General features: G+C 38.0%; 1 protein-coding gene across 1 annotated transcript in view; it reads left to right on the top strand.

Moving 5' to 3' along the window:
• Positions 1-6,068: 6,068 nt before the first annotated feature.
• Positions 6,069-21,884, top strand: part of LOC145256227 (ras-related protein Rab-9A-like) — a 79,895-nt gene continuing 64,079 nt past the window's right edge. Inside the window, exon 1 of the mRNA XM_080114851.1 lies at positions 6,069-6,257. The gene's annotated coding sequence lies outside the window, so the exon portion shown is untranslated. The remainder of the gene's footprint in view (positions 6,258-21,884) is intronic.

The following is a 21,884-nucleotide window of genomic DNA, read 5'->3' as shown; positions in this document are numbered from 1 at the left end:
GCAATGTTGGCTGCCCCATACCCAGCACTACAATCATCAAAGAAAGAAAATGAAAAAAACAAAAAAAAAAAACATAAAAACTTTCTTTCTTGTAAAAGTGATCGCATGATATTTTGAATCTTCGAATATCCTGTCAGGCCACTTTTAGACTTTGCAGATTAGACCAGAAATATGACTACTTAGCGTTGCCGGATGTGCTGTAAAAGCCCCCTCATAAGAAATAACATAGACACACACAGACACACACACATATATATATACATATATATATATATACTTTTTTGTTTTACATAAGCATTAATATATTGCTACACATTCATGAGCATGTTTCGATCAACCGGGGACTAGTAACTAGAAACCTCTTCAGGCGATATTGCTTATATAAAAGCATAATCCGTAATCTTTTACTAGTAACTGGGTAACCAAAACATTCGCATGACTATATAGCAACATATTAATGCTTATGTAAAACAAATAAAAAGTCCATCTTGCTCTACTTCGGCATTGAGCAATCCTGTATTAACCTTGTTAAAACTTCATTGGTTACTTTAACTAGAAAATATTAACCTGGAATTATATATATATATATATATATATATATATATATATATATATATATATATATAAAGCAACTGGCCCTGACGGTATTCCAATTATAGCGTTAAAAAAGCTACAACCAGAACTTGCCCCCATACTTACAAAACTGTTTAAGCGTTGCCTTAAGGGGAAATGCTTTCCAACACCCTGGAAAACCTCATCAGTATGGCCTGTATTTAAGAATTCAGGTGATAAGTCATCTCCCTCTCAATACAGACCAATAAGTCTCCTGAGTGTCATGAGTAACTTGCTGGAATCCATATTAAATAGAGAAGTAGTCAACCACCTCAGCAGAAATAACCTTCTTAGTGACACGCAATATGGTTTCCGTTCAGCTAGATCTACAGCAGACATGCTAACAGTTATATCACACAGAATTAGCGAATCTTTCGACAAAGGCTTCATTTCTAGGGCAATTGCTCTTGACATATCAAAGGCCTTCAATAAGGTATGGTATAAAGGCCTACTTCACAAGATTTCCAGCTACGGTATAACTGGAAATATTTTCTCTATCATTAAATCATTTCTCTCTGATAGGCTCATAAGAGCAGTGGTTGATGGGCAGAAATCAGAGGCCCACAGTATTAATACTGGAGTCCCTCAGTGGTCCATCCTGGGCCAAACTCTCTTCCTGATCTACATCAATGATCCCCCAAAACAAATACTAAAATCATTCGTTGACATCTATGCTGATGACATGACTATCTATGGCAACACATCAAAGGCTGTAAATGACAACGTTCTCTCTGATTCTCTCTTCTCAGATCTTGAGCACGTGGTTCAGTGGGGGAAGAGGTGGCTGGTTACCTTTAATACATCTAAGACCAAGCTCTTATCATTACATCATAAACGCTCTGATCTCCATCTGGCATCGATTGAAATGAATGGCTCTCGTCTAGGGAGGCCCCATGTTTTGATAAGCTTCTAGGTTTGACCTTTACTCCTGATCTGAAATGGAACACATACATAAAGTCTGTGGCCAAGGTCGCTGGGAAAATAGTGGGATCCTTCTACCGCTCCAGAAGATATCTCACTAATGATGCAATTCTCTATCTGTATAAAAGCCAAGTACGTGCAAGGATGGAGTACTGCTGCCACATCTGGGCAGGAGCTGCTAAAAACAGCCTATCCTGCCTTGACAGAGTACAAAATAGACTTCGTGGCTTGGTGAGGGATGCCCTTTTCTCTACCCTGCAACATCTCTTCCACAGAAGAGATGTTGTGAGCCTGTCTCTGTTTTATCGTTATTTCCATGGCAAGTGCTCATCTGAGCTCCATTCTCTTGTTCCCCCTCGCCAATCTTTCACGAAAAACACCCGACTAGCTGAAACCACTGTCAATAATTTTCCCCACTCTTTATCCGTGCCTAAATCAAAACGTAGATTCCATGAACAAAGCTTCTTTCTTAGAACTGCCCGGCTGTGGAACTCTCTGCCGCTTGCCTGTTTACCCCCTCCCCCCCGAATTCAACTTGGATGTCTTCAAGTCCAACACAAACAAATTCCTTAAGTTATGACACCTTATCAAATCCCCATTACTAACTATTACTACGATACTATCCCATTGATTAATGTACACACAATAAAAAAAATATATATATATATATATATATATATACATACATACATCTACTACACACACACACACACACACATATATATCTTCATCATAAATAATCTTAAAATCGAAAATACATATTTAGGTAATTGTGCAGTTTAGTCAAAACATTAAAAAATGAAAATATTGAAAAATGGTTATATTGTACATATCTGTTACGGAATGAAGTTCTCCGAAAAAGAATTTCACTTAATTCCATCAAGTAGTTTTTTTTTTACAGCGAGAAAACAATTTGTATGTATGGCATGAAAAGAAACTGGAATCTTAAAGAGATATCAATCATACCAGTTATTATTGGTGCCATAGGGCTTATGAAGAAGAACCTGAAGTCCTACCTAACTAATATTCCTGGTGAACCAAGTGCAAAAGAGATCCAGACAATTGCACTTAAGGGAACAGTGAGGATATTAAAAAGAGCTCTCGGTTCGTTTCAATAAAAAGCAGGGCAATGTAGGCAAAAGGTTCGATTTTTAGGAAGAAAAGCTCGAATTAAAGATGGGGAGGGAGTGTCAGCGCTTTACATGGAGTTATCTCCCCGTGGCGTGTTCAGCAAATTTCACAATAGCTGACTTCAACGTGCTCTCATAAGAATGTGTTTTTCCGCTATAAAAAAAAAACTAATCGATCAAATTAAGTTAAATTTTTTGGGGAGATCTTCAGTCCAAAACAGATACGTACAATATAATCTTTTTTCGATATTTTCATTTTTTAATGCCTTGACTAAACTGTATAAGTACCCATATGATTGTATTAAAAATTATGTTTTACTTTCCAATTCGTCATTACAAATGAGTGACCGGTTGTGTCTGGAAATATCACGTGAGTTTGTGTGTTAAACATTTAATCTGAAATAATTTCTAGAAATTGAAGAATGATATTAAGTTTAAATGTTGGTTAAAATAAGGTCATTGCGTTTTACTATTAGAAAATGGGACTCAATTTTATCCGTTGCCCCCAATGCTCTTAATGGAAAAACTAAGAATAGGATTCTATTTGTATTCTGTGCCATTACATGTGGATATTCTGGAAATATCCGAAAAAAAAAATGTTAAAAACTAACTAAATAAAATAACTTAGATTTTAGGGGATTCATATTACTATATAAATACAGCGTAAAATGATCACCCATTTCCTGACCAGGAAGCGTTTATTGATCAGTGTTACCATTGTGAGATTTTTCTCACAAGGTTTTTGCTCTTGGAAGAATGGAAGAAAACCAAACAGAAATTACAACAAGCTCACCTTAAAACTTCAACGTAAATTTTATTAAAGTAAAAAAGGTCCATGCTGCAAAAGATGCGTCATCTTCAGTTATCTGCCACTTTGGGCTGGTAACGTTCCCGAATGGAAAAATAGTTTGTCTTCGATAAAGGCTGGATAGAATTCTCGCTGACGAAGTAGTGTGCAGGATGGATTTGTTGTGTTGACCTCCAAGTCGAGCTGCTAGCTGGGCATACATGAGGAGTCCTTGTAGAATACTCTCCAATTGCGGACAATAGCAGGTCAAACAGTAGACCATAAATTTTGTCTTGACAGACATTAAATTGAAGCAAAAACGTGCAAATAAAATTCACCCTACTTAAGGGCATTGGTAATTGCAATAATAAAGTTTCGCTCCATATTTGGGCATTTAAAACGTCTCAAAGCAACAAGTAATTTTGTTGCCTCGAGTCGAGTGAGAAATCCAGTCTGTTCCGTCCTGCGTCTTCTTAGATTCGAGTCAGAAATCCACATGTGTCCAACTCGACGTCTTCCTGGAATCTAATCTGAAAAGCAATACTGGCGCCAAAGAACATTCTCGGCAGCCAATTAGAACATGCAATCTGATTGGTTAAAACAAATCCGTGGGCAGTGAAACCGTCCAATAAAAGGCTTGCTTATTTCTGCAGAATTTCTTACACCATTTTCGTTACCACATAGCATATGACAGAACGAGTAACCATTTTATTTATCTCTAAAATGGTTACATTTTGACATTTTGAAAAAAAAAATACTCTTCCTTATTATTTCAGCAGAAAAAAAAGTCTTTTATTAACAGCAACACTAACCCTAAAAAAGGGTAGCAATGCCACAAAAGAATCTAGGTAATTTTATAGCATAAGAGTTAGAGTCAAAAATCGTTCTCGTATCATTCGTTTAAAAAACAAAAACGAAAATGTAAACTGCAATGAAAACAGCAACATAAAAAACGGGGTTGTTTTACTGTACACATAGATTCGAAAAAGTTGTCAAGAAACAAATATATAACAAATGAATGTTATCAAAGGAAAGATAAGTTACTTTTCTACCTAACTGGATAGGTTTTTTGTGTTTTTTTAAAAATTTAATGTAACATGTTTATTCGGCTCGAAAAACATACAGAAAATGCAAATGGCGGCATGCTCGCTGTTGAACACAGTAAGTTTGGGAAAACGAGTTTAAACAAAAAAATTATACAAAATACTGTTAGAAATTCACTCAATGTATGTTACCATGACATAGTCGGACATATATTCGGTGAGTTTTTAACAGTATTTTGTATAATTTGTTTGTTTGAACTCATTTTCCCAAACTTATCTTGTTCAATAGCGAACATGCCGCCATTTTTTTTTCAAATATACCGATAAACACCGTGTTTTTCGAACCGATTACACGTTTAAAGTGAGTAAAATCCCTAAACACTTTTCCAGATAGGTAGAAGAGTAACTTATCTTGCCTTTGGTAACATTTATTTGGTATATTTTTGATTTTTGACCACTTTTTCGAATCTATCTTTATAGAAACAGTGTTTCTAAGAAACACTCCCTCCCAAATTCCCTTTTTTTTGAGACGGGTGTTATTAAATAAATTTCTTTAAAAACCCCACCAAACTCTAAAATAAACTAGTAGTCATTAAATCTTTTTAAAAATCCATAAAAATGGCAATTATTTCGGAAATACAGAAAAAATAATGGCTACTCATTCTGACACGACCATGTTTGTAATGTGGTCAAGAATTTAGTGATCAAACCCAAATGCAAAAGTCTCGTCCCTTCTCTCTCCCTATATATAACAGAATATTTATTTATGCTAACATTCTTGGCTACATATGTGCAGACATGTTTCAGCAGCGTCGTCTTCAAACAAAAAAAAAAAAGAAGTTAGTCACAAACGCGACTTTTCCGAAGGAATTGGTAGTAGCAGAAACACGTATGCACATATGTAGCCAAAAATGTTTGTATAAATAAATATATGTACGTATGTTTGTATAAATACACCGGAGTGAGTTGTAGTGGATTTATATCTCCAAGACTATAACGATACATTGTATCAATCAATCAATCAATCAATCAATCTCTCTCTCTCTCTCTCTCTCTCTCTCTCTCTCTCTCTCATTCATATATATATATATATATATATATATATATATATATATATATATATATATATATATATATATATATATATACACACACACACACACATGGGGAATGAAAATTAATAAAATGTAATGGAAAATATAATGTTCTATTATTGGTAACAATAATTAAAGTAGACTCAGTTCAGTAAACAATAACGAATTAACCTGGAAAAGTATTTCCGCTAGATTTTTTTTTTTTTATCGCGAATGCTTGTTTATTGTTTAATAAATAGATTTTTTTTCCTTTTTATTTGTTTAAACGCTTAAAAATAAATACAAAAAATAATGATAAAAACCACGAAAGATAAAACGGGAAAAGTGAAATCACTGCGTTATCATGTGATTCGGATTTCGGAAAGTAGTCTTATTCTTGAAACGAATTACTTGTACACATTGTAATCTGCAACTACTTTACTTTACTTTAGTTAGGAGATAGACGAAGGAAGGTGGGTTAAACTGAAAGAAAAGAAGAAAGAAAGAATGAATGACGTCACATGATCGGCGTTGTCACGTGACCTTCTCGTGACGTCATCAATACCTCCATTTTTTTTGTGTGTGTGTTGTCCGACAGCAACACGTCGTTTCCTACTTACAATGCTTATACCTGAATGCCAGGATCTTGTTAAATCGCTTTGATGATAAAGATAGATTCTCACCCGTCACAGTAAGTAACTTGAAGGCATCGTATGATTTTTTTTTTATCTATCTATATCCTATATATTTGACACTTCTGTTCGGGTCGGAAAGCGTCTTCGTGTATCTTCGGAGATTTCCGTAGAAGCGAAACCCCGGTCTTGCACGACGACTACAATGTATTGTCTATGATTGAACCTCGCGTTTTTATGGCCGTATAATATGTCGGATTATTGTTTTTTGTTTTTTTATATTGAAATAAAAGTACGATCGTCCGTTTTTAATATCGTGTAGTGATTAAACCTCGGGTTTAAAGTCGAAAACGATGTATATTGATTTTTTAGCTGTGCGTATTTTATCATCATCATCATCATCATCAACAATATCCAAACAAGAATATGGTTGGCAATTCGGTTACTGTTGATGTTGGCTTTTTATTATTTTTAATTTAATTTTTATTTTGACAATAAATTATAGGTGCTTGTACAGATCATAACCCATGGCTGTTCATATTGGCTCAACAAAAACGCTAACGCGTCACGGCAACAGCTGAAAGGCGACCGACAAAACATGAAACAAGGGTTCCTGAAACGGAAACCGAAGAAACACTTTTTACGTTTCATGTATATATATTTTTAAATAAATGGAAGCATCCAGAGAATTTCCGGAGCTTATCAACGGAACCGGTCGCGAATATCGACATACAATCCGTAGCCAGAAAATGGCCGAATCAATTTACGATGTCGACTCTGCGAAAACAAATGTAAAAACTGCAGACGACACTAAGCATTCGAATCATTAGGTTAAGATTAAAATATGTTTTGAGTCCCTCAAATGCAAAAATTAAGTTCAGGAAAAAAATCTTCAAAGAAAAGAACACAAAAAGCTTTGGTGCTTATTCAAATTGGTACTTACGGCGACAATTATAAGTAAAGAAAATGCGGAAATGTCTGTATTATGGTGCGTACTCGTTACAGAAGAAAAATGTCATATTCCAAAAATTACGTAATTCGTGTATTTTTTTTTTTACTAAGAAAATCAAAATTTACGATTTTACTGTATTGAACATAAGGGTGATCTTTGACCACGACATCGATTTGAGTTGTCTCGCTCTTATTTCATCAAATTACATCATGGCATACGAAAACACTAAGACTCGCATAATCGTAAAATTTGATTTTCTTAAATAATAATAATAATAAACTACATGGTCAAATTATATGATTTTTGGTATATTTCATCTTCGTTCCGTGATTTACGTACACATCACATCATACGAATTTTTTGTATTTTCTCATTAAAGTTTGAATTTTTTCCTCCAAAAAAATAAATAAATAAATAAAATAAAAAGACTACTTGATCAAATTTAGTGATTTTTTTTTTTATGAAAACTTTATTCCATAACGTTGATAACGAGTATGTAACTTTTTTTTTTTTCAATATTTTCATTTTTTTTTAATGTCTTGATTAAACTATACAAGTACCGAAAATTGAGTATAAATTACACACAATGAAGAGTGCACACTGCACACACAGGGGACATAACTCGGAACTCCAAATTTCGAGTACACCGACATTTGTAGCCTAGAGCTGTAGACTTTTTTTTTTTTTTACTAAAGAAACAATAAAAGCAGTTGTTTTACTCTATGAATTTTCGTAATAGTGGGATATATTACTATTTTCCACATGACAATTAAGTACATAATATTGTTTTTTTTTGTTTTTTTTTTAAACAGCATATTTAAAAAAAAATCTATCTTTACAAGCACCATATATTTTTTGTAACTGTTATTTTGTAGTTTCCACTTGGTTTTGCATTTTGGTCTATGAAATTCAACCATCTTGTTGACAATTCCTTGTATTTCGAAAATCAAGACACTAACTCTAGAATGTTTTCTTTCATAGAATCACTCCCGTCACTAACCGTGTTTTTTAGAAATCATTTTCGAGGCACTCCAAACGAACAAACAAAAAAAACATAAACCACACACACAAAAAGGAAAGCAAGAATGAAAAAAAATTTAAATGTCAATTCGAAACTAGGCTGATTCGATAAAATTATCAAACAACTTCCGCGTGACAGAAGAATGATGACCTCCCCCCCCCCCAAAAAAAAATACAGCTCATTTCATTTCAGGAAATCTGGTTTCATTTTTGTGGTTCCCTTTCAGTTGTCATACCTATTTACAATGCCTCCCCACAGGACAGAGTTAGACACCAGGGTCGTTTTTTAACGTGGAGAAAAGGTACAAAAATAAAAAAATTGTTTCAGTCGTGAAGGACTGCTCCTCCTCCACCGAAAGAGAACAAGAAATGGAAGTGCAGCACAGATACTACACTTTGATCTTGGCCAAAAGGCCAGGATTTTACAAAGCCAATATTGGCAGTCATGGGGCTCGACCTATACGAGTATTAAAATACATTTTCTGTTCATTCGTAAATAACCCAGCTTCATATCAATAAACAATACCAAAAACAATCCATTACATTCAACAACCCGGCATTTTTATCCTCAGGGTTATCAAAGTCAACAGAGATTAGACCATTCTTGTAATGACCTGGTCCTAGTTGATTGCGATGTAATGCTGTTTCTGTGCAGTTCTAGGAGGTCCACCCTCCCAGGTTTTGTCTTTTCTTTGAGAATTGCTAATTGCATGGGGTGCCCTTACCGGTGAATGCTGGCGGGGCAGCCCAGGTACTTTCCTCGAGGGTGCTAACTTCTCAATCCCACTTTCTAACCCTTGTACCACAGTTCTTGCAGTGGGAGAGAACTAAATACCTCTGACCGTTCATATAAACCATGGATATTTAAAAACATAAAATCTTTTGAAAGTGAAACTAATAATGAATCATTGTTGTTAGTTTCAGGTTAAAGTAAATGTCATTAATGAACGATATTTACTTTTTAGGTTTGTGATTTTTAATTTTTTTTTTTTACAAAGGGGCCACCACTTATCAAGGCCCGGAGGCCACTCGAGGATAAGGGTTATTGAGTATACAGTAGTCAATGGGATAATTTCTTAGTAATCGTTAGTAGCAGAAAGTAGTAGGTAAATTGGATTGTTTAATGGAACGGTTCATCAAGAATTTGTTTACATTAGACATGAAAACAACCAAATTGTAGTCAGCTGGAAAACAAACAGAAGAGGGTTCCACAGGCGTGCAGTTCTGAGAAAGAAGCTTTGTTCATAGAATCTATGTTTCGGTTTAGGGACAGATAATTATTGACAGTGGTTTCAGCTAGATGGGTGTTTTTCATGAAAGATTAGTGAGGGAGGCCATAGATTGGAGCTTAGCCGAGCACTTGCCATGGAAATAATGATGAAGCAGAGACATTTGAATATTCTGTTTATTTGTCAATATTGTAAAAAGGGTAATTACGAGGTGCCATCAATAAGTTTCCAGACTTTTTTCGTATAGGCACTTTTATTGATAGTACACACAAGAAACTTTAGTCGCTTTCAAAGTAATCTCCTCCGACTGCAGTGCACTTGTTGTACCTTATCTACAACTTCTAGAAGACCACGTGGAAGTCCTCTTGTGTGAACGTGTCAGTGACCCTCATCACGGCTGCTTTTATCTTAATTATCTCATAGCGACAGCCTCTAAGGTTTTCCTTGAGCTTAGGGAATAATTAAAAGTCACAAGGAGCAAGGTCTGGACTTTAGAGAGGGTGAGGAACCGTTTTGGTGCCCATCTTGGTCAAATTGCGACAAGAATAGAGTTGTGGACTGGTGCACTGTCCTTGTAGAAATGCCACTGACTTGATTTGAAGAGTGCTGACAGAATCTTTTTTTTTTTTTTTTTTTTTTTACATAGGCATCACCACATTATCAAGGCCCAGAGGCCACTCAAGGATAAACTTTGGAAGAACCCCCCCCCTCCCATCCGCTTTTCTTTTATATCGTAAGTTTCTTAAAACGTGACTAGTTAAAGTTCAGAATAAAATCACACTTTTCTTTTAACGGTTAATTTAAAAAAAAAAAAAAAATCTTCTGAACGCTATTAAAAGTTAAATTCTTCACTAGTTTGCAGTTTGGAGACGGAAGTGTCTTTGAGATAAGTGATTTCTATACTAATTCGCACCTGAACTCTCTTAAAACCTCAACATAGTACTCCTTGTTGATTGTCTGTCCATTGGTAATCCGGTGCATGTAGATAATGCCCATGCTGTCAAAAAAAGGGATCCTCATATGTTTCTTGGTAAATTTGCTCTGTCTGGCCTTCTTGGCTCTGGGAGAGTCAACATGCTTCCACTGGGAACTCTGTCTTTTGGTCTCTGGGTTATAGCAGTAGATCCAGCTTTTATTGCATGCCGTCAGAACATCAAGAACTGCAGGATCTGAATTGATCAGCTCAACCATCTCCCTGCTATCATGGCAATGTCTTTCTTTCTGATCTTCTTTGACCACCTTTGGGACAAACTTTGTGTGAATCTTTCACATCTTCAGTTCCTCGTGAATAATTGTGTGTACAGTTCCCACACTGACATCGAACTGCACACATTGTTTCTATCGACACATAACGTCCCTTATTCATGAAATTCTTTATTTGGCCAATCAACTCTGCTGTTCTGACTTCCTTACTCCTCCCGCACCTCTTACAGACTCCCTTCCTTCTTTGAATCTCTTCTATCGCTCCAAAACTGATGCTTGATTCATGCAAGATTGTCTGAAGCATTCCATACGTTTCTATGGCATATTTTCCAAGTTTAAATCAGAATTTTATTGCAAATCGTTCTTCTAAAGTGTCCTCTTGTCCCGATTGTAGTTTTGAAATTCAACAGCTGTGACAATCAGGCTTTAGTAGGGTGTATTGCAATTTCTGCTATAGCTGTTCATTTGAACCTGAAATCATAAAAATTGGTCAGTCATCTCATAAGATGTATAGCAATAACATACTAAATTTTCAAGCGTCTACGATAATTTTAAATGTCTATACAAAAAAAGCCAGGAAACTTATTGGAAGCACCTCGTATGTAAATACATGATATAAATAAATATTGATAAAAAAAATTATGGGGCTTGTTTACATTGGGTAATATATGAAATGAATGTATTTCAATTGAGTTTTACATGTTTCGTCACCATTAAGAAGAGAGAGAGAAAGAGAGATAAAAACTAGGAAAGTGAACAAAAAGGGAGGGAGGGGCATTGCAAATTTAGTCAGTCAGAAATACAGTTGACCAGCACCTGGCCAACTTCATCTTGTTAGGTTGTATAAAAGTGTTAACTTCATTAATCAGATTTTTTTTTCGATTTTCGATGCTTATCAGTTGCATTCCAATACAGAACCAATGTAAGAACACTCCCGGAAACACATAAAGTATCTTTGTGTGAAATTAAAAAAAAATATTGGTCCAGCCGTTTCTGACTATGTAGGAAACACACACACACAGTTCCTTTTATATAATAGTAAAAGATACATAATCAATATCATTGTGATAATTATTATGGAATAATTAACTTTGTTGTAGCAAATCTGGAATAATTGATTTTACTGGGTAATTATTCTGGAATAATTGACTTTGATGTCATAATATGATGATGGTGTTGTGGTAATTAATCTGAAATTATTAACATAATTGTTGTGGAATAATTGATGTAATTATTTATGGAACATTTAACATTTTTGTGGTAATCATTCTAGAATTTGTTGACGTTGTTGTGGTAGTTGTTCTGGAGTTATTGACGTTGTTTTGGTAGTTGTTCTAGTAGAATTCAGCTCAATTCAATTCATTTGGCATAGGTTAAAACATTACATGTTTTGTTGTCGTTAAGAAGGGCTTAGGAAGAGAGAGATAGAAAGAGGAAGGGAGAGGCACTGCAAATTTAGACGTTCAGAAATACAGTGGATCAGCATCTGTCCAACTTCATCTTGAACCAAACTGTTACTCAGTTTAGCCAAATTCTTCAATGACAGCTTCAGTTTGTGTCCTCTCAGTCCACATTCAAGTGCTGGGATGAAGAGTGTTGGATTGTGTAGTGGACTTTCGGTCAGCGTTCAAGTTGTGGATAACTTGACAAAGACTAAAGTTACTTCTCATAACAGAGGAGAACTATTTATGGCACAATGGGAGATTCCATTGTGCACACATGGGCCAGTCTATTCTTTGGATTGTGATTGGCTGAATCACCTGATTGGATATGCTTGTACATAAATACAAGCCCTCAGTCCAGCTCAATCTGGTGTCTATCTTGTGCATAAGCTGGACTCTTGGTAAGTGTTGCTGCTATTATTATTATTGTTGTTGTTGTGTGTTATTGACTAACACAGTTCTTTTGATTATTCTACATCCCCCCCCCCACGAGTAGGCTGGGTTGTGTGAGAGGTGTATCTCTCTTTTAGGCCTAGTTTGTTGTGTGGTAGTAACCTAGAAAGAGCTCGGGGAATCCTTGATCGAAAGCGTGGGGATATATGTGTGGTTTGTTGTTGGGGTTTGGTTGCTGTGTATCTGCTATTACAGGGAGATAGTGGGATATGCAAGAATGTAGTATCGCTTGAGGGAATTGTTGGTCCTAGTGCTGCACTTGGTATTGGGGTTGGTGCAGGCTTAAGTTCACATTTTTTGAGGAAACGGCGGTTCCTAAGTGTGATCCTTCTGGATCCGTTAACCCTGATTCGGTATTGTCGATCTGGTAGGGAACTGATGATTTTGCCCGTTGTGTTCCATCTGCGATTGACTGGATTTTGGATGGCTACAGTGTCACCAGCTTGTAACGGTGGAAGGTTGTGGGTATATTTATTGTATCTTTCTACTATTTTTGCATTGCGGTGGTGGAGCATTTCCTCGCGATGTCGTGCCGCTGACACCCATTCAGGATGAGGCTTGTAGAGGATTGGCTGTGAAGGGATGGATTCACATAGTCGACGGTGAAGTAATAATTGAGCCGGTGATAGGCCAATGCTTTGGATTGGGGTATTCCGATACTGCAAGATGGCCCGGGCAACACTGTCATTTTCCAAGGAACTGTGGGGGCCTGTGTTTCCTTTCACAATCCTCTTTGCAGTTTTTACTGCGAGCTCTGCCCTGCCATTGGATTGGGGATACGCAACAGAAGATAATCTGTGCCTAACACACCATGTTTTCAGAAATTCTTGGAACGTGCTGGAAGTGAAAGGTGGGCCGCCATCGGTGCTGAGTTCTTCTGGGGCACCATATGTTTGGAACAGTTGTCGGCATATGGACATCAATTTGGTTGTAGTAGTGTAACCTGATTCTAGGCGGTATAAAATTAGCCAACCAGTTAGCCTATCTGCGCAGGCAAGGTATGTGTGATCTCCAGTATAAAAAATATCCATGACGATTTGTTGGAATGGCCACTCTGGGGATCGTGTTTGAATGATAGGCTCCCTTGGTTGACTAGGTGCGATGGTTGAGCATACCATGCAATTCGCCCTAATACTGCGGATTGATGCATCCATCCCTGGCCAGTACACCGATTCGTTGGCACGTGCTTTCATGCCGACTACTCCTTGGTGTGCAGAATGCAGGCAGTGTAGGACCTTTTTTCGTTGTGTTTTTGGGATGACGATCCTTCGATCCAACAATACTAGACCATTGTCAGTGCTAAGGCGGTGCCTCACCTCCCAATACTCACGGATTTCGGGCGCAGTGAGATTACGTGTTTTTGGGAAGCCTTGCTGTATTGTGTCTATTAATTTGTTATATTGTTGATCACCACGATCTGCTGACCGAATTAGGTCTGGTGATATCATGGCTATATTACTGCTGTCTGCAAATGTTGCTATTAAGGCTGTTGACTCTGTTATGTTGCTTATGTTGTTCGACTCCAGTATATCCATTTGAGAGGGTTTTGTTGGAAATACATCGAGGAGGGCTTGCACCATCGCCACTGGGTGGCGGGAAACTGCATCAGGGCCTCTGTGCCACTTCCCGGGGCAATGCTGTATGGTAAATCTGTATCTCAGGGTCTTTTCCTTTAGTCTAAAGAGCCGGGGGTTTTGGATCTTGCTCAGATCACGATCGCCAAATATCCCCTTCAGAGGTTCATGGTCTGTGACCACTATGATGTTTGGAGAACCCATGACGAACATACGGCATTTCTCCAATGCCTATGCTATTGCTGCTGCCTCACCCTCTATTGGTGCGTATCTGCACTCAGCATCCGTGCAAAATCTGCTGCCGGCATATATCAGATGCCAACCTTCGGAACAGCAGATTGGGGCTTTTTCCATGGTACATTGGCAATGTTTTTGTAGGAGTAGGAAGCCCATTCCTTCTTTGCTCCAATCTGGAGCAAGGCAAGTTGCTCTGTCTTTGTCGAATGTTGCTACTCCCTTCTGGACTAGGTGAATTATAACTCGCTTGGAATCTTTGAATGCGTCTTCAAGGTTTTGATTCCAAGCAAATTTGGAGTTTTGTTTGACAAGGTCCCGAAAAGGCACCATAACTGGACCCAGTGAATATGCCCAGGCTACTTGGTTGACAAGCCCAAACCATGATCTGGCATCAGTAATTGTCCTTGGGACTGGAAAATCCTGTATCGCTTGTATCATGGACTCAGAAGGGGTCACTCCTGAAGAAGTTATCTGGAGGCCTCCAAATTGTACGACATCCTGACAGAATTGGAATTTGTCGGTGTTGAGCACAATTCCATTCTTAGCACATTGGAGCAGAAAATCGAAGGTATGATAAAAAGCTCCCTCAATGCTAGAGTCATATAGCAGGGTATCGTCTACTATCTTCACCTTGCGTGGGATATCTTTTATTATCTCATCGTATCTGCGAGTGTAAGCATCCCCAGATGCGACATATCCTTGAGGCATCCTAAGATACATGTATCTTCCCCACTCAGTTATGAAGGTGGTTAATGGTTGAGATTCTTTGTCTAAGAGAATCGAGTGGTATCCATCAACAGCGTCTAGGACTGTTTTCTTTGTTCTAGGTGGCACTTGCAGTGCCAACTGGAATGGCGACCAAGTATGGTGGGTTTCTCGCTTGCATTGAGAGTTAAGGTGTTGGTAATCTATTGTTCTCCGTGGATTACCATTCTTTTTGACAGTTATTACCATAGTACTGCACCAATCAGTAGGCATACCCACGGGTACTGGAGCTATGATACCTTTTTCTACATCCTTCCAAAGGGCTTGCCTTACTGGTTCCTTGAAGTGGAAGGGTACAGGAATTGGGTTATGCCTGGCTTTAGGGATTGCTCCCTCTTTGAGGTGAATGTGGGCAGCTGGGCCGGACATGGCTGGAAATATCCCATCTGTTGAATGTCGTTTTGGCAAACTTTTCTAGGAGCCAGCTCTTAAGTTTGCCTATGTTATCTTCTGTTGCGGGAAAAGGGAGGTTTTTGGGGCGATTTGGCAATTGATCTACACACTTTTTAGACTCGGTGTCTACTTCTTCATGTACGTCTGCTAAAGGGTTTGGAAAATGTTTGTGCAATATTCCCACATCGATGCAGGCTGCTCTGCTGAGATAAAGCCGTTGTATGCCCTTGCATATGTAGAGGGCTTGTTTAGTTGTTTTCCCTGTGACCACAAACTCAACTGGTAGCCAATCCTGACACATGAGTGTGAAACCTCCAACTGTTCGTATGATCTTTCTTGATTGGACAAGACTAATCTCTGTGAGGCCCATTTTGATTAAATGTTTTGGTCCCCCAAGACAAATGGCGGCACCACTGTCGGGAAAAACCTTTAGCGTTGTACTACAACTCCTAGGGATATTGACAGCTTGTCTGGGATCTGGTATTGGTGAGAATGGGATTACTGATGCATTTATTTCAGTTAACAGATCACCTTCTATATCATAATGGTGCCCCTCATTTGATCGAATGTGATATGGGCCATGAGTGTATTCATGGGAGCTTCTTGGTCTTCAAGACTTTTCATCACTGCCGGGCGATATTTCTTTGTCCGGCACACTGCTGAGAAATGGTTAAGTTTCCCACAAGTGTTGCACATTTGATTCCATGCCGGACATGTTAAATCCTTGGAGTACCGTGTTGGTGACTACCGCAACCTATGCAGGTTTGACGGGGTTCTTTATCAGCAATGTTATCGTTGTGAGTAGCAGTAGAGCTAGTGCGAATATTGCCTCTGCTAGTCCGTACAGCACTGTTTTTTTTTGTTTTTTTTTTTTGCGATACATTGACATCCGGACTGTAGCTATGTCTGAGGTATCAGTCATTGCGGTTTGGTCCCGTAGTGCAGACTCAAATGCCTCAGCATGACAAATATTTTGGTTGAGATTTTTTAGCAACCCGGCTTTTGCCAGTAGATCGGTCTGAAGCGTATCATTCGATATCCCTTTGATAAATTGGTCCTTGATGTAAATGTCGGACAGGTCGTGATCGCAGTTGGGGCATGAGAAATTACAGTCTATGGCCGTGGACCTAAGACGAACAAGGTATTGTTGGATGGGTTCATCTTCATGCTGTGATATAGATGCAAATGTCATCCGATGGACCATGGGATTTGATTTTTGAGTTACCAATGCTTCTGTCATCTCTAGCAGCTTGTCTGGGTTGGTGGTGAAGAACTTAGGGTACGTATTTATGATTGCGTTTTGAACGGATTCATCAGCGCAACTGTATAACTGGGTATTGGCCTGAGAAGTTGGCATGTCCGTTATTCTGGTGAATACTTCCCAGTCAATCCGAAACTTTCTGAATTGTTGAGGGATCATTTCGAGATGAAGTTAGGGAGGCCTGGCAGCTGGTGCCTTAGCATAGGTGGTCTGGGTAGCGGGCTCCTTGGCTTGTCGAAGAATAGACAGAGCTTCTCCCATTGTTGTGATTCCCAATTCTCTTAGCATGGCTCGATCCATTACTTGAAGGTTTTCTTTCCTCAGTTTTTCCTTCACAAAAGTTGCAGCGTAGCTCTTGGCGGAATCGGCAGCAATGCCTGCTTTGAGGAAATAGTCTTCCCAATCTTCTGTCTCGAATCCTGTTCGTAGCGCCATGTTGGATTGTGTAGTGGACTTTCGGTCAGCGTTCAAGTTGTGGATAACTTGACAAAGACTAAAGTTACTTCTCATAACAGAGGAGAACTATTTATGGCACAATGGGAGATTCCATTGTGCACACATGGGCCAGTCTATTCTTTGGATTGTGATTGGCTGAATCACCTGATTGGATATGCTTGTACATAAATACAAGCCCTCAGTCCAGCTCAATCTGGTGTCTATCTTGTGCATAAGCTGGACTCTTGGTAAGTGTTGCTGCTATTATTATTATTGTTGTTGTTGTGTGTTATTGACTAACACAGTTCTTTTGAAGATTCTGAGGTCGTAACTGCCATGAAGGAGGTTATAGACCAAAATTAGGTCGCCCCTCAATCTTTGCAGCTCCAACGAAAGAATGTTCAGTCGCCGCAAGCAGATGTTGTAAGGAAGGTCATGAAAACCTTGCATTGACCAAGTCGTCAGCCTCTGCACTCTCTTCGGATGCTGAATGTCACGGATCAGGTATGGATATGCCGCCTGGATGCCTTACTCCAACACAGTTCGAATGAATGATATGTACATAGAGAGGAAGATCTCCAGAGTAAGATTTGCGAAGGTGTGCTTGATGAGAAAAAGGGTACTTGACAATCTGAATGCAGTGGCTCGAAGGCTTGAAGGTGGAATCAACTAGCATCCTAAAGTCTCTGGTCTCCTCAAAATCTGCTAGAGAGTTTTCGGCAGGGGCGAATGTAAGTGGCAACTTTAATGGATTCCCAATTGCAATGCAGCAACCTTTGCCGACGTTGAGGTTGAGATCCCATGTGGTTGACCACTTCCACACATGCTGCAGACTAGACTGAATACGACTAATCTGCTCGTGGCAAGTCACAAGCTTGACATCGTCATGGCATCCGGCATGTTGTTGGTGAATAGGAAGAAAAGGATTGATTCAAGCACCAACTCTTGTGAAACTCCACTGCTAGCACCCACCTCTGGAGACAGGCTGCCATTCACTTGGACTCGGTAGGTACGGCCCACCAGAAACACTTGAATCCAGTCGATAACCAATTTGTTTGGACCATATGCAAAGAGTTTTTGCACGAACAGACGGGATTTGATGGAGTCAAATGCCTTGACAACGTCTAAAAAGACTGTCTGCCATGTCACTCGTGTCCATTTTCCTCGTCACCTACTCTTCCATCACCAGAAGATTCGTAAGACAGGAGTGTTTTGGCATAAAACCATGCTGTTGAAATGATTGAAGTTGATGTGAGATGAGTCCTTGTTGCCTGTTTTAGCAGTGTCTCCATGATTTTGCAGGTTAAAGAAGTGAGGCTCACTGGTTTATAGTTGAGCGGATCTTCTTTGCTGCCTTTTTTGAAGAGTGAGCATGACAGAATTACTCCCCAATGATCAGGAACAATCCCTGTAGCTAGCGTCATGTTGAATAGTCTTGAAAGATGACTAGTTTGGATGCAACAGTATGGAGAATCATCAGTTCGATGTTATCTGGTCCATGACCTTCGTTCACATATAAGGCCAACCTCAATCTTGCCAGGGCAGCAAACAGGCGGTATTGGTTGGACTACCAGGTCCAGATTCAGTAACTCTTGGCTATTGTCTCCCTTGAATATCTGTACGAATGCATTGGCAAAAAGCGACGCTTGCTGGTCTAGCTGATCAACTGCATCTCTATTAGAGCTCTTCAATATTTGAGTTGCAGATGCAGGTTAAACAATTGTCTGAGAGTGTCAGTCTGCTTCTAAGCTGGAAAGATCAGTCTGAGAAAACATTTGTCAATTTCTAAACCACTGATGAAGCCATACCTCTGCTAAAGACAAAAGAGAACCGAAAACAGAAGCGAAAAAAAGCCAGTTCAATCTCTATTACTCATCCAAATCCTTCGCTGCCCACACCCAAGCTCACCGACTCTTCTGATACGGCTCTTTTAGGCATGTTTAACTCTGAGTCTGCCTCTTCTACCTCGAGGCTTGCCTAGCAGTCTCAGAAGGGCTCGAAAGATGCTCAAAAGCACTGAACAGCTCACAAGGCACCTGATGCTTCTCAAAATATTCATCAGACTAAACTATGTACTTATGTGTCATGGCGAAATTAGTATAAACTAGCTGAATGTCTGGCATTGCCCGGTCATACAATACGCTTAAACATGATATTTTAATTTATGTAGATTGTTTATGTATCATTATAGGATCAATCAATCAATTGAATATTATATATTACAAATAATTTGCCCGGACTAATTCGCAAGTAATATTTTTTTAAATAAATGAAAATAATAATGATAATTCCATCTGTGCTTGTTTATAATATAACCAGCTGAGTTTTGGGCTTGATGATGAATGCCCTAGAAATGTCACTTCTGATTAATGTTTAATTTTAAAATATGCAATGGAAAAAATGATTTGTGGCGATTTTAAATGGTACCTCTTCTCTTATCATAAATTAAATGCATTATTAAGAAAAAATTAAAATAAAATGGTGAGGTACACCCGGGTTTGATCATTTGACCTGTAGTAGACTGCTCTAACACTGAGCTCAATCTCCAGATGACAATAATTCTGTTTTCTTAAAGAAGAAATAATTTGCTGAGATTTTATTATTTCCCTTGTCCGTGCAACGTAAAATATTCTGCTGTAAAAATTCTTCTTTTTTATCTATAAGAAAGAAAGACTATTTTTTAGGATGGGATTTTTTCGATTTTCGACATTGTTCCTTTCACAAGGTTGATCCCAGAGAAACTCTTTCCATATTTATTTTCTTCAGATAAAGAGAATATCTCTCTGGTGGTCTGACTCTGGCTAGAGATATTTTCAGTTGTCAGTGACCCCCCCCCCCCTCTCTGCCGGCTTCCCTTAGAGAAACGTCCAACAGCTGCACATCTGCCGTTCACATGCAATACAATGACTGAACATGTTACACAGCTCATTTTTGCAATAGGCAATCACGTTGTTTCTGGACAGGAGCTCAAAAATTGTAATTAAAAAAAAAAAAATGATCGGCAGACTGAATCTATTAGTGTTAAAATTAATGAAAAAAAACCCACAACAGTAAATTATCCAACATGTTGGCATGGATCCAACATGGTTGGAAGTCAATATAAAAATGGGAAAAGAGGTTCAACGAAAAGTAAATTCTTTCAGTGAGTTATATATAAATAATTTATTTAAAACAATTGAAATATTGAAGAAAAAATACCTGTTGCACAAAATTTTCACAACATCTATTCTTATATAACTGAAAGACTTTATTATGCCCTCTTCTTTGTTCTGATTTTTGAATCAGCTACCAGCCATGTTGGATTTATACTAGTATTTTGGTTAACTTGGTAATTTAAGGTGTTGTTATCCCCTTATCACATGTATAATATTAAATTAATCTTAACACTAAAATACATTATAATCTTAAAAAAAATAACTTTTCTGAACACTAGCTCAACTGTGTGGTAGCTCTTCTGAAAACCAATCTCGTCTTTCCAAGAAAATTATATCACATGATTATTTATTATATATTGCTTTTAGTTTATCTGTCTGTTCCACTTTTTCTTGGAAATTACTGAGATAAACAGGCTGAAATTTTGTATAGACCTTTGTTATGATAAGGTGGAGCAAACTAAGTATTATGGTATCCGTTTGATGCACTATTAGGGATTAATAGGAATTACTCACCACAATACCACATTTACTCATAGAACTCTGGCATAAAGCACTCATTCAAAGACAATGTTGAGGAATGTAGAGTTGCCCGTTAGTTACCATTGCTCCAGATCCATTTTGGTGTGTAATGGTAATACAGGGTGTCCAAAAAGTCACTGAAGGGTTTGGAACTTTAATAGATTCTTTATTTTTCATGATATCTTTCTGTAATTTTAACACAATCTGACTAAGACATAGAGATAGCCCAAGTCACAACATAATTCGAAATAAACCTCAAACCCTGCAAGAATTGAAGGAAAACATCAGGAACGAAATAAGGGAGTTAAATCACAATCCAGAGATTCTGCAATCTGTCATAAATAATGTTTTGGAAAGTACACAAGTATGCAAAGCTGAAAATGGGCAACATTTAAAAGACAATATTTTTTTTATAAATAAAGATTGTTTGAATTTTGCATTTTAAAAAAAAAGAAAAGAATTCCACAATGTATTAGTCAGATTATGTTAAAGTTACAGAAAGATGTCTATAAATATAAAAGCGAAAATGTATGTATGTATGTATGTATGTGTGTTCGCTTTTTCTGTATGTCTACAAAAGGCTTTTTTCAGAGAAGCGGTCGATCGCTTCACAACTTTTTAAAACTTTTTATGTCATGTCACATATAAATCGTAATATCTCACAGTTAACAACGAAGCTCGCCTGTCTTATTTAATTTGCTCGATTTCGGGAAGATAAATATTTAACATTTGTCGGTCGCCGCATGTGGGTTAGTCTTGTTCCTATAACATCTTCCGCAGTAAATGAATACTATCCCGCAGTCAAACTTGGCCTCATTAACTCATTAAAATGGGCACCTGCCAAATCCAAGTAATTAAATAAATTTAAACGTGTTTCCGTTAGCATCTCGCGGTGGAGCAATCGTTAACGTCGCACTTTTTTTTTTTTTTTTTTTTTTTTTTTTTCACACTTTAATTTACAACTTTGCCTCAATAGTTCGGGTTCGATCCTCATACTTACTTTTTTTTTTAATGCCCCCCCCCCCGGAGTTTCCACACACACCTCCAA

The sequence above is a fragment of the Euprymna scolopes genome, chromosome 32 (assembly GCF_053919585.1).
Source record: "Euprymna scolopes isolate OS-2025 chromosome 32, ASM5391958v1, whole genome shotgun sequence".
In the NCBI taxonomy this organism is placed as follows: Eukaryota; Metazoa; Mollusca; class Cephalopoda; order Sepiida; family Sepiolidae; genus Euprymna; species Euprymna scolopes.
Note: the sequence above shows the minus strand (reverse complement) of the source record. Positions and strands in the feature narration are given on the sequence as shown.